This window comes from Anas acuta, chromosome 1 (assembly GCF_963932015.1).
Source record: "Anas acuta chromosome 1, bAnaAcu1.1, whole genome shotgun sequence".
In the NCBI taxonomy this organism is placed as follows: domain Eukaryota; kingdom Metazoa; phylum Chordata; class Aves; order Anseriformes; family Anatidae; genus Anas; species Anas acuta.
Window position 1 is genome coordinate 185,383,329 of NC_088979.1, and position 18,144 is coordinate 185,401,472.

Here is an 18,144-nt window from a genome sequence, read left to right on the forward strand (position 1 = left end):
TAGAAAAAGGAGTAAGAATATTATTTCTTCAGACAAAATCTAATTGAAATGGCCTGAAAGCATGTTTGAGGATAGGACAAAGACTCAAAATGATTTTTTTTTATTTGAATAAATAGCCTGGAGAAGAAAGAATAATTTTAAATATGGAATACTTGTAAGGAGAAGTTGAACTTACTACTATTTAGAGAGAACAATCTAGGCAAGGCAAGAAGGGCTAGATAAGCTCTTTAAGTGGAATTGTGCTGAGTTACCATCTGGACTTGAATCAGCAGTCATGTTGTAGGAAGACAAAAACCAGACAAACAGGACTATGATCTGCAAGATGGGGGAAGGATAGCACTGACAAGGTCTTGCTCGGGGTCTTCTGATCAGGGACTGTTTTGTCTGTCTGCCCAAACAACATACATGTTCCATGTGCATGCTGTTATGACTAATCACAACGATTTTAAATTTCAATAAGGGAACTTCAGTTATGATGCTGAGAAGAACATCCTAACAATAAAAGTAGTGAAGCACAGAAATAGATTACTTGAGATGATCACGGAATAGCTTATCCTTTCTTGATCAGTGAGATAGATTAAATAATCTTTTGAGGTATTTTCTAGCTCAATTATTTTATTTATGTCTAGGACTATACTGGCCTTGCTATACAGACTTCTGGTCTGGTGAATCCAAGGCTTCATCTACACCTTCTTGCTGTCCAGTCATGTCTCATGTACCAGTGTAAGACAGGAAAAGAGCTGTACAAAACAGGGTATTTCAGACTTGGGAAAATAAGATAGACCTCTAACTTTTTTACATATAATTTATATTTAAGTTTAAAAATATTTAATTGACCAAGGAAATATATCTTATGTATTCCATCTGGGACAGAGAGTTATTATTTTTCCCAATTTCCAAGGTAAGGGAAATAATGCAACTAGAATTTTATCCATTTCTTAAAAAATAAAAAGCCATGTCAAAGAGCAATACACATTAGGGCTTGAATTTGTACCTTTCCACAAGATTAAGAGAATATGATTGTAACCAAACTAAGCTCTCTGTCCAGAAGCATGGAAAGGTTTAATCCACAAGATAAGCCACTTATGGAGAAGTACAAAATTTAGAGAACTCAGCATACTGTTTGACAATTTGAGGTGTTAGCTTTATGTTGTTATCAGAAGCAGAACTGATAAGATCTAGAAAAACTCAGGTCCTCTTTTTTAGAAAACACTATGATGAAGAGTACACAAGCAGACAGACAAGCAAATACTTTTGTCTACATCCCAGGTGCTAAAAGTTAAGAAACTGAAGGTTAAACACTGCTTAAAAACTACTGGCTTTATAAAAGTGTATTACTGTGTAGTAGAAACATGAGGACACAGGTTTCAATAGGTCAGTGGCTCTTTTTCTTGTCTCTGAAATAGTGTTTTTACTCAAGATGGTATGACCATTTGTAATTCAATGAACTTTTCCACTTTGATATATGTATTCTCTTTCTGTACAAATAATTGAATGAAAAATAGCTGCTGTTTTAGAGGTAATTACCACACATATAGAATACTAGACTAGAATACTTCTATGAAATATATTTAGGTCCCATATGGATAAGTCTTCTGAATTGCTCTTTAAGTCTTGCTCTTACATAATCACTGGCAAGTTTTCTGCCAGAGATGTAAGTAAACTGAAGAGAGTGAGGGCTGTAAAGAGAATTATATTTCAATCGGTGTCATCAGACAGATTTCTGTCTGAGTCAACCAGGGTTTCTTTTATTGCTTTCCAGGGTAGAATGTACCAAAAACAATAGCTTCATCACCCCCAGAAAGGGTTCTTACCAGCTTACACCATCAGCATATCATTCATCCAAGCTATTCATAAGGAACTATGGGACTGGTTTTGGACAGCTAGGTAAAGATCTAACCTCAAAAGTTGGGTTCTCAAAACCCCTATATTTTTAACCTAGGCCTCAACATTAGTCTAGATGGTGCAATGCAGCATCATACAGAGATTATGATGGTAGCTGTAAATGAATTCATTCAAGTGCCAGCAGTTTTATAAGCCACGATTTTAACTCAGGCAGATCTCTGTACTAACTTCTGCTGCTACCAGTATCCAAGTTGGATTGTCTAGCATTGGCTTAGGTAATGATTTCATTATTTCTACTACTTAGCAGGAAGTCACACCCATTACCCCTTTCAATGAGAGCAAAGCCTGTGTTTTTTTGTGTACAGTTTAGAACAATGTACAGGAAAAAAAAAATAACATTTATTATTGAATCTGCAGGCCTACAAAATTATGATTAATACTGGGCCGATGCTGATTTACATACACTGATCACATGAGCAATATGCCTTTAGCTAAGACACAAATCTCAAAAAAAAAAAAAAAAAAAAAAAAAAAAAAACCATTAAAATCACACTGTGAGTTCATTTCTACATAAACAAACTAAAGAAATGCAAGTAAATACGACAGCATACCAGGGTAAGAGGCCCACAGATACTGATACAGATACTGATAGCCTAGGGTGGATTGTAAGCCTTGCTTTAGCCATTACCACCAAGTTGATGAATTTAGATACTAGAAAATTGATCTCAGTGACTATTAACCATACTAACCAGCCTGAATTCCAATTTGCAAGCTTTATTCTGTCCTTGGTGAGTACACACTGACAGCAAGGATAAGTCATTGTTGGCCCTGTTACCCATGGGAAGCAGTTAGCAGTGTCAACCATGCAAATTAGGATAGTTGTGTGTCAGATTCAGTTTCTGTAGACTGTTATGTTTACCTCTTTTACAGTGCCAGTACAGAACTGCACAGCAAAGAGAAATGCAGAGGGGAGATTACAAACATAAATGAAAAACCAATGGTTAACAGTCCTCATTCTTAAGCTTTTTACCCAATAACCAGCAAAGGGTAGGAGCAGATATGTTGCGTGCCCTGTCTTTCCCCTCGCTTTGAAAAGGAGGTATGTATACTGTCTGTGGGCAATGCTTCTGGTCAGGTCCCTTCTTCATTACATAAGAATCATAGGCAGTCTTCAAGCAGAATGAGAAAATCAAGTCAGTTTTCAGAACAAACTAGAGGGGAGGACTGAGAAGTAGGCCAAATTTATTTGTTCTGCTGACAGCATGATAGGAGTTACTGTTAAAAGGAGCCATTGGATGATAAAAAAAGGTCCCAAACATTCTCTGTCAAATCCTCCTATCAGGCTTTCATGAGTTCACATCAGGTCACTATGAGATTCTTTTCATCTCATAACACTGACTTCATTAATTTCCATGACCTATCTGAAACAGTAGCATATACGGAAAAACCCCTAAATTTAGATGTATGACTAATCTGTTTTTGTTTTCCCTTTCTTGGATCCTCTTTCACATACAAAGTGGAAGCTCAGCCTTGCTGCAAAACATCATTTTGCTTGTTATATTTCCAGAACGTTGGTCTTATATCTGGTGCTCTTTGTGTGTATTGACGCTAATTGATGGTAGCAGGGCTGTGACACTGCAGTAAGTTTTCCCACAGTACAGGCAAAGCCACGGCTGCCAGCCAAGCTACTTAATGCTTCCCTTTGCATTCCTTTCAGCTCCCCAGGGAAGAGCTATTTTATGGACACCTGGCTGTTGAAGGTCCAGGACATTATCACCTCTATTGCTGCTGTTAAAAAACTTACATAGAAATGGTGTTACTGCAGAATCCTATTTCAGAAGCTGTAACTCATAAAGGAGAAAGGATCTGAAAGGCTTTGGCTACACAATTTGTCATTGAAGCTTTAAGCTAATTTAATTAAAACTGTAATCAAGCATTTAAAAAAAAAATGACAGCAGATATACATCTTGGCCCAAGACTGGTAAGACATAGTAATGAGGTGTGCAGATAACAACTCCATACGCTATTAGCTGAATATAAGACAAATTTGTTCTATCTTCTACTGTTCCTGCCTGTGCTATAGTTTCAAGGCAAACAAAGGAAAGTAAGAATAAATGAATACCTGGTTCACATAGCTGTTAATGCATCTGATGTGCCTATTTTCATGTAACTGAGCTTGCCTATTAGTCATTGCCCTGGTATCTGTGTATACAGATTTGTCTGAGTGTCCTCAGACTAACTCTAGTAGAAAAATAGTCTCAAAGAATAAGCATTAAGTCATGTGATGCCGTTTTATTTTTGTTTTCCCATCCGTCAGATCAAAATTTGGGAATATAAGATCTGACCTACTTCTTTTCTGCCTGACCTGAAAAATCTTTTACATACACTAAACAGACTGCTTTCAACCAGACAATCAAATCCTGGGTAAGTTCCCAAAGGCAAACATAGAGTTTTCCAAGATTATAACATAAATATTGACACAACAAAATTAATCTGCAGAGGAAAGGAGTTAAAGAGATCCATATTCAAAAGTCAGCCTTCTAAGAATCCTAAACTACATTACTCCGAGAAAGGGCACAACAGGTATTGATTGGAATAGAGAGCTGAAAAATCATGTTTTATACCTGATCAATGGTGAAAGCGATTTTGCCTCTTTCGTGGTTTTTACACCCAAGGCTGCCCTGTTTCAGCATCAATATGCAAAAGACAGGGCAAGTCAGAAGATCTGGAACAGACCAGAGATGAAACTGAGGGCAAAAATAATAATAGAAAAACAGCCACTTTCTGATCCTGGAACACCCTTGCTCAGTAAAAACCTCTGTGTTTGACTTTTAACTCCTTTAGGGACTCTTCTCCATGTATGTACTGACTGCCCCAGCTAGTGCAGTTCAGTCAATGTTCCCTGAAGCACTGTTGGAATATAACTACTAGTCATTATTTTGTTTAAGTTTTCTACGGTTTTCAATCCAGTAGATGGGCTTCAAATATGCCCAGGCTGACAGTGCTAAGCTCCTTGGAAAATGCATCCAAAACCAAAATCAGCATCTCTTCAAAAGTTTTGGAGTTGGGACACACATGCACACCTGACATATACACACATACAAACAGACCCCCTAATTCTCTTTTCTAAAAGGCTGACAAGTGAGTCACCAAATGTAAGCCCAATGCTTTCCTCAGACAGGAACCTAGTCATGCAGTTTTGGAGTTTACCCTCAGCTGTTTGCTGCAAGACACATGATCCTATGGGGAGGAAATGGGAACCCCAGCACCCTTCCTCCAGCATAGATACTTAGATCCAGCCATGCATTCTTAACTCCATGTTCTCCACTTATCAGGTGGGTGTGCAGGAGAGGTGGAGAATATCCTCTTACTTTTGCTTGCAGTTGAAATTGTCAAGGAAGGAAGAAAAGGAGGAAGAAAGGAAGGAAGGAAGAAAGGAAGAAAGAAACTCCATTTAGGGCTTTAGTGTCCTTTGTGGGCCAAAGAGATATGAAGAGCAATAGATATGTGTGATGGTTTTACCTTGCTAGGCAGCTGAACTCCACCACAACCGCTCTCTTGCTCCCCCTCAGAAGACAAGGGGAAGAAGAAAATGAAAGAAACAACTCACCGGTTGAGATAAGGATACTTTAATTAAATAAAAAATAATTGTTAAGGGAAGCTTATTTTTAATTAAAAATTTAACTAAATGTGAAGAGGAAAACAAAACAAAACAAAATAATAAAAATAAAAAAATAAAAAAAAAAAAAAAAAAAACAAGCAAAAGCCATGTGGAATTACAGAGGAAAGAAATTACTCTCTACTTCCCACCAGTGAGTGATGTTTGACCACGTCCTTGAAGCAGGACTGCAACACACATAGCTGTTGTTCGGGAGGACAACAGATGTTTTCACAAGAGCCTACGCCTTCCCTCTTCTTCTTTTTTCCACCTTTTATTGCTGAGTGTGACATCATAAGGTATGGAATATCCCTTTGGTTGGTTTAGGTCAGCTGCCCTGGTGATGTTCCTTCCTCACCTCTTGCGCACCCCCAGCCTACTGGCTCTGGGGGACTTGGAGGGAGTCCTGATGCAGTGCCAGTATTGCTCTGCAATAGACACAACAGTGGTGTGATACCAGTGCTGTTCTAGCTACAGGTACAGAGTACAGCACTGTATGGGCTGCTGCAGGGAAAGTTAACTCCATCTCAGCCAGACCCAGTACAACCTCCACCTCTTATTCCACAACATAGAGTGATCCAGTACAATATGTTATATTGACAGGATCAGTCTGTGTCTGTTGGCTTCAGAGGCAGAGAACAGTCTCCTTCCCTATTTTGCTTTGCAGTGTAAACCTGGTTGAAGTCTCCCAGTCCTGAATGAGTACTCTCCCCCTGAATCTACTACTAGAAAGACAGAATTGTGTCCATCGGCTATATCTCTGTAAGTGAACAATTGCTTCCTGGTTCTTTGAATGAACAGCTGTGCTCCTGCCTACTCTCTAGAAAGGATGTGACTGGAATAGGCAGTCACTTCCTGCATCTGTGAATGAGGTGCTTATTTTCTGAGGAGGGATCAGCTTTCTCTATTTTCTAGTTGTAAGCAAATTCCACCTTAGAGTGAACTTTATTTTGAGGTGTCTAACTTTCATTCTGTGTTCAATCCAGAGCCTCAGTGCCCTTAACCAGATCTGGGTCATCTTCTCAGCCTGATTGCCAAAAAATTTCTTAGAGTCTAAGGTTAATGCAATCAATGCAATCTGGTGGTTTTTTTTTTGTTTGTTTGTTTTTGTTTTTGTTTTTTTTTTGGGGGGGGGGGGGGGTTGTTCTAACCTTACAGAGAATGTTAGGAAACAGTCACTAGGAACTGTAGGAAGAAATATTACTGTAGCTCTATATGGCTTTGGATTTCACCAGGCTTCAGGCTTCTCTAAGGATTGCTGACATACAGCAACCACTTTGAGGTGAAGTGGCTGTCTGACAGAAAATAGTGACTGGATTACCCATCCTGCAAGGCAAAAAATTCTAGGGGTAGGAGAGAGGACATGTGGTTCAGTAAGCTGTATCTCTTTTAATTTGAGTTTCCCATTCAGTACAGAAATCCTTAGCTTCACAATGAATGCATTTTCCTGCACCTGTGAGCAGACGGTCTTTTTTTTTTTTTCTTTTTTCTGTGACAGTTTTTATAGTGAGAGCATACTCAACAAACACCCCTCCTGTTTATTTGAAGCTTTTCATGGGTACTTTTTTTAGCTGTTTATTCCTTTACCTCTGCTACTTTTGCTGCAAAAATATTGTTCCTTCAGACGTCTTGTAACTAATCTGTTTACACCAACCCAGTGTTTGGGAAATGTTTAGTGTGTTTAGGTAAATATATTGCAGAATTCCCATACAATGTCTGTTATCTATATATCATCCCATTTCTTCTTGGTATCTTAGTAATAGTTTTGAGCAGAATCATATGGAGCTGTTGTCTTTACACTGTTTTGCCAGGCCTGCTCAGCCATGAAACAGATATGCTGGAGGTGTGGACACAGGAGGCAAAACTGCTACTTCTAATACTGCTACTCAAAGATAGAGTAAAGGTGGCAAATTAAAGGATTAATCCAAAGTACATGGTGTCATCATCTGCCTGATCCATGTGAAAGCCTGAGGAAGATTCTGATTTTGAGGAAAAAGGGAAATTCAGTCAGATTCAGAATCTGGCCTTTATCCCATGTATGTATGTGTTGATGAGAAAGAGTAAGTACAAGCTCTTCTGTCTTCATGGTATCTGCACCCTCTGGAAAATATGCACATTTCTATACTTCATTCTCCTGCAAAATTTGTAGTCTTCAGCAGAGGAAAAAATAAATTCACTTCAGTGTTATGCAAATTATGATGGTCTTTATAGGTCACAATGGAATATTCCTTTCACCATTTCTCAGGGAAGAATAATGGTATAGTCTACAATGGTGGACTGTACTTCCACTGGGTGGAAAGATAAAAACAAGAAACAGTACGACACACCCTTGATATTCCTATTTTAATTCACTAAAAATGTCAAAGTGGGATCCATCATGGAAGATATAACCATCTTTCAAATTCTGTTAATTTTTTTTTCTTTTTCTTTTTTTGAGACTGAACTTTGTTCCAAATTGGCTGCTGATGGCAGTGTTTTGGGAGATCATATTTTACTGAGCTACCATAAAGAAAACATGACCACAATAAGAAAAATTAGCATGACAAGATCCTTGCTACTGCACAATTATTAATTTATTTTCAATTTAGCAGAAAACATTGTCACGGTGAAAAGAAACTGAGGAGTGTGGCAACAAGACAGGATAGGCCTGGGAAATTCAGAAATAAAATGAGCTCTTATATATTTGTATTTGCTTTTAAGGCTTTTTAATTTGCAGTGAGATTACTTCCTTCTCAATCCAATGCAGCAAAGGAGTTATTAGTAGCTAATAGCTAGGGGCCAAAAGTATCTAAAGATTTTTAAGTATTTGACATGTTTTTCAGACTTTTAATTCTGTATCTAAGAAATATATTCTCAAGGAGATCAACGTTATTTAGATGTGTTAACATCTGTTAAATAAGTCTGGTTTAAATATATATATATACATGTATTTTTAAACAAGAATGGTTTCTTTCACGTTTTTTTCTTCCTTTTTTTTTAAGATATATTTATGCTTTTCCTCTGTAAATGTTTAATTTAAAGATGGAAGCATTGAATAAGAATAGTGAAAAACAAGAAAATGATATAAAATTTTCAATTGACTTGAAACCTTCTTCACATCACCATTATCAATTATATATATGCGTTAAGGAGATGTTCTGCAGGCTAGATGACTAAATTCAGTCAGAATGCCCTCTCCCAGTCAGTATTTCCTGCAACAGAGAAATGCAAGAACCTGGAAGTTATTAGTTATAATTATTTTAGGAGTATTTTTTTTCCTATTTGTGAGGAGAAGATGAAATAAATGGTCTATTTAACAATTCATCCTTGTTTGCTATCAAGAGTGGCAAGTGCATTTGATTAACCATCAGTTTCTTCCATCAATACTCAGACTCAGAGCAGCAGAAAAAAAAAAAAAATATATATATATATATAAAATTATGAATCAGGAGAGTCAGCTTTGTTTACACCAATAGACAAGAAATAAGTTTCCTTTTCCCAGCTGTAAACTTCAAGAAAAGGATAAGTAAATACATCAATGTATCATTTATCTTGTGCCTGAAATGAAAATTAAGTTTAATGGGAAAAACAAACCTACCATCTTCTGCTTGGGAAGTAAAAAACAATCCATTATAGCATAATGTCATTTGTTTGAGAATTATGAGGCAGTATAATTCTTTAACAAGATCATGTTGTGCGCTGTTGATGTGGAGAACATTGCTAATTCCATTTTGTCTAGTTTCCCACACAACATAACTTGTGATACGGTGTTGTGGTTTTGTTTGCTTGTTTGTTTGTTTTGTTTGTTTTTCTGAAGAACTCACTTATTGGTATGTGAGCTTAACCCTTCAAGAAATGAAAGGCAATATATATAGGGAGATAAACCTTTTTTCTTAAGAATAAAGTAGAGAGCAGTGTCAGCAATGACATTATGACCAGCCTTGGGAAATTTGTGTCATCTCCTTAATTTTATTTCCATTTCATCAGCCTTTATGGTGAAAGCCAACATGCAACTCATCCTTTCCATCAAAATTCAATAGGGTTCACCCAGGTATACTCATTAAGTGTCCCACAACTGTAAAATACTTGTAGCAGTTTCTAGCACAAGCATTTTTGCCCTCCCATGGCGTCAACTAGAACCATTTTCAGTGGGTTATTTCTTGAGTATACTAAATGATAATGCTAGAAGGGAATACAGATAAGCCGTGCCAGCAGGAAGGCACTAGAATCTGTGCAGAAGTTCTAAAGTGATGCAGAACGCAAGCAGCTCTGTGACAACGTGCTGTTTCATAATACCTCTTTAGGTCTTCTCATGCTCCTGTCAGGTTTTTATTTTTACAACACAAAGATTTTTCAGTCAGATTTGAATTGATATATATATATATATGTTTCCTTGACACCAGAATGGGATTTAAGTCTAAATCCCCAAATTGGTAGCAAATATGATAGGAACATTGCACATCAGATATTCAAACCTGATATGCATATTGAACATCAGTCTTAAAATGGCATGCAAGCAGGTGAAAAGTTCAGGGTCAGAACTCCCAGAAAAATAGTTTAAAATGGAGGGTTTACTTCCAGACTTGGAAAAGCAAATGCTACAGAAGTTTTTCATCCATGTATGTGGAGACAGACTTGTAGAAGCTCCCATTTAACGACTGCTGTCCATTCCAGAGTCAGGTGGCAAATACCCTCCTGTGGGGTTTTCGACATCAAATTACACATTCTGTAAGTCTTAAGGATAGGTCTTGCTCCAGTACAGCTGCTGACTCAGTCTGCAGGAAGATAGGGTTTCTGTTTACAGAGAAAACGTAAAGCTGGTAGGACAACCTAGTGACATATTGGAGTTCATCTGGGGGAGGAGGGCTTGAAGTGACATTGCATGTGTTACACTGCCATACTGCAGATCTTAAAAATAGAAGTGTAGTGAAGCAGATGGTTTGCTTCCACCACAGACACCATTTCGATAGGCACAACTGAGAAGTAGCTTCTGATGATATGCACATATATGCATATATACATACTCTGTATGTGTGTGCATGCTAGCAAGTGTACCTTGAATATGAGCTATGCTTCTTTACATACTCTTTGATGATATACATCTTTTTAGACAGAGCATGTCTTTATGAACAGTTGTTTTCAGTTTCATCTATACACATCTTTCTAAATTTCCATTCTCCCACCAGCCAGTTACCTCTGACATTACAGATAGTTCACAACATGTTGACCACTTCTGAAAGGTTTTTTTCTTATCACCTCTGCTCTGGGCAGCAGCTCAATAACTTTGGAACAAGACCCAGAGGAAAGTCAGGGATTTTTGAGTGGAGATGCATGACCACTCTTGGGAGTAGAGATGGGGGTATGGCTGGCAGGAGGTGGCTAGAATACCCTAGGAAACATGGCTTCCTTTGCCCACCATCATAAATTCAAGCTCAGGAATGCTATGCACTTTTGGCCTTGAGGTGCCATCCTCCTCCTCCTCCTCCTCACTGCAGTCCTGGTTCAGTTTGTCAGTCCTTCCTCATGGTACTATATGGGAGCAGAGTTTGAGGGGGATGCAGTATGGAGAAGGAGTACAAGGGGAAAAGTCAGAGAGTGTTTGGCTGGGGACAGGTCATTAGCTGACTCTCCACAGTTCTCTGTATGCTTTGACCTTTAAGGCAGCAACTAATGACACAAAGCTTAAATGTAAGGTCTATCAATGAAAAGTTGAAGCATTTGAACTTTCTTCAGTTTGCTATGCTGGTTCAAAACAAACAAAAAAAAAGTCAAAACCCAAGTAAAGATTTAGATTATGTGGGTGTTGCCTCAGCTACTCTTGAGAACCAACATTAAGAAAAAAGAAAAAAGAAACGAAAAAAAAAGGACTTCCTTAAAAAGAAATAATAGCAATTAAAAAAAAAAAAAAATTAATTAATTAAAACTAGTACTAAAAGGCCATCATCTGGTACTGAAAAACCATAATTTAGAATTATTTCACAAAAAAAGAATTTTGAAAATACTTTATTATGGATCATTTGACTTAAGCATAAGTCTAAAGCATTTTGCTTAACTTCAGCTCTTTTGTGGTTAAGTTTTATCTTTTAAGTTTAAAATAGTGATTCATATTTAAGTGAAAATTAGTTAAAAAGGACACTAACTTTTTCATCAACATTGATATGTTTTATCAAAAACCTATTCATTCTGTATAAAAGTAATTTTTCATGAAAGCCAAATTGTTGACCTTAGCCACATCTAAAGGCCACATCTAAAGGCCACATCTATACTAAATGATAATAATAATAAATAATAATAATAATTTCTCCTTACCCTTAAAAGTCCTAAAACTGGGAGAACTATAATGAGCAGGAGACACTCAGGTTCCTGTCTGGAGCTGTATGCCTGTTTTGGGTAACCTGTGGTTACCCTTATATTTTTACCTTATACTTTGCGAGGCAGCAGTTGGTATGTCAAGTCAGTTCGTTTGGTCCACTTCACAGAATCACAGAATCACAGAATTTCTAGGTTGGAAGAGACCTCAAGATCATCTCATATAATGTCCTAACAGATTGTATTTTCATTTTCTTGGGGCTCTGTGTTTGCTAATGCATTTACTTACTTGCTTTCTCCCTTCTGAAGTATCAGGCTACCTGTCAAGCAATGAGTGTACTGAGATCTGTGCTGCAAAAGTTGTGTGCTTATCCTGAATAATTCCTGTTTGGGAGAACAAATAAAAATATACAAGAAGAAAGTGGCTCATCTGTGAAAGAAGTGAGCAAAATAAAAAGAGCAGAAAACAATATCACAAAATCAACTGATAAGTGTGATGAGTTACCATGCAAGTTAAGCTCCCTATCATGCTCAAACCCATTCCCATGTGGCGATGCATGTCTCTGTAAGAAGACACCTTGTCTTTGCACCTCAAGTCTGTATTGCCATGTGTGTGGCAGCAGCTGGTAACCCTCTGTCACAGCACTCACTGGGAGTTGCATGAGGACACAGACAGCACCGCAAACAGGCGGTCACTTTAGAAGCGCAAGATCCTTTGAAGCAGTGATAGGAATGAACAAGGAAGGCAAACAGGTGCGGATTTGCTGCTGAAAGTATGTTGAGACTTCCAAGATAAAAGATGCATTCCACAGACACCACTGCATTTAGGAAGTGCTCTCCGTACGTGCTTGTGGACAGTCATGTATCTGGACCAGGAGACAGACAACTGCAACTTGTCAAGATCACTCAATAAATCTCTAGGAGGCCAAAATACAAGTTTGGCTTCTGATCTTTAATTATGAACTTTCTTCAGACATGTTGTGTCTGTTCAGTAGCTGGATAACTTCTGTTTCTTTTCATTACACAAGAACTAAAGCTATACCTTGGGGTACTTATTTCAAATTCTATTCATAAAACGTTCTTGAGAAACCACTCCCGGGTATAACTAAACTCCCTTCTTGAATACACAGACTGCAGGTGTAAGATTCAGAATACCTGGATTTAGTACTTGACTTTGTTAATGAGTTGAAATCACTGATGTATACATCAGTTCTTTGTTGATCTTTTCTTTCCTTCTAGCCTTTGTGTTTTGAGGATCTGTTAATATATATAGCATGCATATATAAGTTGTATCTAGCTTCTAGCAAGAAGGGAATTTTTAAGCAGGAAACTTTCAAGCTGGAGGGGATTTTCAGGACTGGAACTGAATAAAGCCTGCAACATCATATCATGTGTGGCTTCATGACTTTAATATAAATTATATTTTATGGTGCATAAAAGTTTTTTGGAGAGCCAATTCAGTCTTTTTCAAGGAAAATTTGCCTAATTTGTATTAGCCTATACAGATCAGATACTGACAGATTCCCAACAGCAGTCCAGGGCAAGGCATTTAACTATACAATTTACCCAATGTCTTTGGTAGGTCATTTGCATTATTTTCTAAGCTTGACCTAGACCACTTAAAATCAACTTAAGTGTGTGAACTACAGATATACCTTTGAACTGTATTTCAAGCATACCCTGAGAATGTAAACAGCCAGAAACAGCAAGCTTCTCAGCTTCTGTATATATACTGGCTATACATCATGTTTTGCCATATAAGAAGTAGGTGACAATGCTACTGTAATACGAATCATCAATAACATTTTATTTTTTTTTGGGGGGGGGGGGGGGGGAAATAGTTGAGTAGTTGAGTTTAGAACTTGGAGATGTATTTGAATTGAGACTACGGTTTTCTTTTCATAAGTCCCTACCTGTTCTTCAATTTAAATAAATTTAACATTTTGGGGAGCATATTTCACTTAAAACCGTAATATAAATGTTTTCTTCATAATTTCACATTAAAAAAATCATGAAAAAGATGTAAGGCATTGCAATAGAAAGGCAAAGAGGCATCCATGAATTCTGCTTTCTTTTATCCATCTATACTGTACTTCTAATCAACTCAAAAAATCCTATATATTTTCATGCACTGCATTCTAGCACTGAGGAAAACAAACAAACAAACAAACAGACAAAAAAAAAAAAAAAAAAAAAAAAAAAAAAAAAAAAAAACAACACTATTATAAGAAACTTTCAAAATGGTAATTGAAATGACACAGACCTGACCTGGCTCTCAGAAGAGGAGTTAGATGACTCCAAATACTTAGGAACATATTTCAAACTATTATGTAAAGTCATGAAAAGAACAGCATTTCCGCACTAGGTTTCTTGTGATAACAAAATAATTATTTTTTTTGTCCCTTAAAGGATGATATCTTGATTAACAGCCAGATGAACCAGCCTCGTGGAAGGGCAAACAAGAGAATGCAATAAGAAACCTCTGTGTTGTGGCTGAGAATCTCAGTCCAGCATCTGTTTAAACTGTAGTATACAAGATAAGTTAGGCCAGCAGACCATGGTCCCAAGATGAATGCAGTTAGCCTAAGGCACATTCACCTTGTTGCCCAATTGCTTTAAGTACTCAAGAACAAATCATGGAACAAAACAGGTTATGCTGCCCAAAGGAGAGAATTGGGAGAAGCATGAGAAGTGGGGAATCACAACGGGGCTTTACTTTTTTTTTTTTTTTTTTTTTTGAAGCAATCTCCTCAATAACATTTAGCAGGGCACTTGGATACTGAATCTGGACTCTTCTGTCCATGGAAAAAGAAACCATTATCAATTTTAAGGAATGAATTTGCTTCCATAAATTTGATTCTTGGTGTAATGTGTCAAGAGTGGTAGGAATTTGTTTTTCTTATGAGGGACCCTCTTCTTCATGTTGCTAAAATAATGTTTTCTTTGAGACTGCTAGATGAAAGCACAGATTCTTTGATATATTTGTAAATATGGCTCACTGTTTCCCTGTCTAAATGTTTACCCAGCCATCTGCATACAAGGATTGCCTATTCCAGCTACCTCTACCTCAAAAGATCTCACTGTTCCTACCACTAGTACATGGCAATAGTGTAGATCAGCTGACTGTGCTTGAATGAACACTGACTACAGCTAGAATTAGCTGGCACACTGGATAACACTGAAATTTACTGGTATCTCATAACTCCCCCTTCCTCATTCCAGCTGCTTTTGCCTGAGCTTGTAGCAAAAGCAGAAAATGCAATTTGGTGTGTGAAAGTGCTATGGCTTACTAGTGTGGTAAAGGTTTTGCAGGATCTAACCAAGGCCTCATACACAGCTTTTGTTATTTAAACTATGGGTACAACATAGCTGAACAAGCAGCTTACAAGCTTCTGGCTTGAATTTCTCCTTGACTACACAAATGTGTATACAAATTTTTTTCAGAGTCAGAGGAAGGAAAGGACGAGAAAGAGATAAAGTAAGAGACAGGGATTACTGATGTTGTTTAATCATATGCCCAGTAGTCCAAATATGACTTCATATGTATGACAGCTTTCCTACCAAAGAGCTACAAGACCCTTAACATTTAGTTACCATTTAGGCAGAAGATACTATAAAATTTTGTGTCCAGAACTCTTGAAGCAGTGTTAAAAATATCTGCCATGAACTGATGCACAGAAAATAAACACATAAATCACAAATATTTTACCTCAGAACAATGAGTTTTCTTTCTAGAGATAACTCCATGCTGCAAATAATGAATTGGGTACCTAGGTTAATGGAAGAAGGTTTTCCATTTCTATTGAGCTTACTGAAAACTAAAGGTAGAGTTTTTTCTACACACTTAGTGTGTACACTGAGGTTTTTTTGTTTGTTTGTTTGTTTGTTTTTTGATCAAAATACACCTCAATGACCTATTTCCTCCATAGATCCTATATCCTCAATGTCATTCCTGTCGGATGCAGAAATATTTTGCATTTATAATCTCTATATTCAGATCTTCCCTGGATTGCTGAATATTGCTTCTACTTCATCCATGGATCTCTTCCATGGATGGGAGTGGAAACAGGGACCATAGAAAAACCCTAAGCATTTGTTTCAGCCTTCAAGTTTCACATTCACCTGCTTGCATCTGGTTTACACTAAACTACCATTAGGAAAGTTCTTCATAGTTTTGTCCTTTGCTAAAATAAATAAATTAATTAAAAAAAAAAAAAAAAAAAAAAAAAAGTTTTTAATTGAAAATCCTTGGAGGAAATTTACATAAATATATATATATATATATATATATATATATATATATATATATATATATATATTATATGATTATATTATATGTATATTGTCACTTCATATGTATATATAATGACAATGAAAAACCATGGCTGGCTCATAGCAAAATCTTTTTTTCTTATGAAAATTACTTTGGCTTCTTTAATTGCTTGAAATATCTGGGACTGTATTTTGGCTCTTCACCACACAAACCAGCAGGCTCGCCATCTGCCCTGCACTGGCCTAATGCTGGGACAAATTCTAACTGACTCATCACCAATGAATCATTGTTTTAATTGGGGATTTCCTCTGAACTGTCCCACTCCAAGTCATCATGCTAAGGACATTCTCCTTCGACATTTTAAATACAAAACAAGGAAAAACAGAAGAATTAAACAATTCAGTTTCTACAGCATAGGAAATCTGCCCAGTTCTTGAATATCAATATCAGTTTTGTTAACTACGGTACTTTCTTCTGTGGCTTTGCATTTTTGGAAAGGAACAAAGGCCTTTTAAAAGCATTCACTTAGTGTGACAGTTATACAGATCACTTTAATCATGTCAGAAGTTGTCCATTTATATAAGCTACTAATTGTTCTCCCCTTTAGCAGTAGCACTGCTCTCTGAGGTGTGCTGTTAATCGATCTTGCTAAAGACATGAATATTTCTCCTAAATGCCAATCTAGAAGAAGTAATTAGATCAACAGTGGTAAAGGTGGGGGTCTGTTGCCAGGCAGAAGCAAGGCAAGAAATGAGATTGCTGATATTAAGAACAATTAGAAGTGAACCATGTAGGCAATGCAAATCATGATAGAGAGAAGCAAGATGAATGTAGTGGACAACGTATGGTATGAGAAAAAATGAGGACAGTGATCTGTAGATAAAAGAAAACATAGTGGAGTAAAGGGAAATTCAGATGAAACAGATATTCTAGAGTCTGCAAACTTCACAAAGGACTTAAGTATTTATAAGAAGTGAGTTTTCTCTATTGCATTTATCATTATTATGGATTATAAATTACTTGGGGAAGCTCTGCAGTTTTTGATATTTATATAAAATTTAATACAGCTTTGTTGCTGATGCTCTGCAGTGTAACACAGAAGCTTGGAAACATGCAGCATGTAATGATGAATCAATATACCTTAGCTAAAAAGCTTGCTTTAAGGCCAGTTTTCTACTTCAAGCTCAGTGACAAGTTGAGATTACTCTAGCAGAACCATTTTCTGGGCTGACATGTCTTTGTCAGACCAACTTTCTCTTCATCTTGCTTTGTTGCAGAATAAAAATATACCCAACTGAGTATTGAAATTGATTTTCTTATGTGTGTGACTGTTAAACAATAATATCACAATCTGAGGTTCATATAGATGCAATTATTACATATTATATAACAATATATTTTCTGGTTGTTGGCCTTTGTTTTGTTTTGTTTTGTCTCCTCAAGGGAAGTGTCAAATTTGTTCCTGTTTGTTCAGCTGATTTAGAATAAGAGGTCAGATCACGCTGAATTTTCAAACAATACAATGCTAAAAGGGTTGTAAACAGACAAAGGCACAGGGTTAGCAAACACGACTGGTTCCAGGGAGGCCAGTGGACTGGCAGGAATCCATGAGTTACCTAATGAACAAATAATCCAAAACAGGGATGCCCAGTGGAGTAGAGCAGCTTGGAAAAGTGTTACATTATGAAAGCAAATTGGAAAACTGTTTGTAAACTGCAATTTACTGTCCAATGTTAAATGTAGTGCTCTCACAAAATGACCAATAACATTACGGGTTTCGTGCACTCTGGAGAATCATAGAAGCAGTGTTTATTTTCCTATAATTTTAGCAAAATATTTTCATTTTGGTCTCTTAATTTTATGATGTCAAATACAAATGAGCATTTTATGTGACCTAAAATAAGAAATCTTTAAAAATGCAATGTGTTGTCTCTTCTTTACAGTCTTAACTTTTTTTTTTTTTTCTCAGTAATAAAGACCAGCAATGAATGCACACCCAAGCAATAACCCCTTACCCTTACATTCATAGACTCCAGTGGAAACTATATCATGAGCCTGATTTTAATTTTTTATGAAGATC

The 18,144-nt window shown here is 36.9% G+C and overlaps 2 long non-coding RNA genes across 2 annotated transcripts in view; one reads left to right on the plus strand and one right to left on the minus strand.

Moving 5' to 3' along the window:
- LOC137849749 (uncharacterized) overlaps positions 1-18,144 on the minus strand; it is a 48,936-nt gene that overhangs the window by 18,852 nt on the left and 11,940 nt on the right. The window lies entirely within an intron of this gene.
- LOC137850317 (uncharacterized) lies at positions 5,287-13,159 on the plus strand. The gene is made up of 3 exons (XR_011092467.1): positions 5,287-5,802; positions 6,171-6,265; positions 12,101-13,159. It is a non-coding gene; the product is annotated as an uncharacterized lncRNA (long non-coding RNA).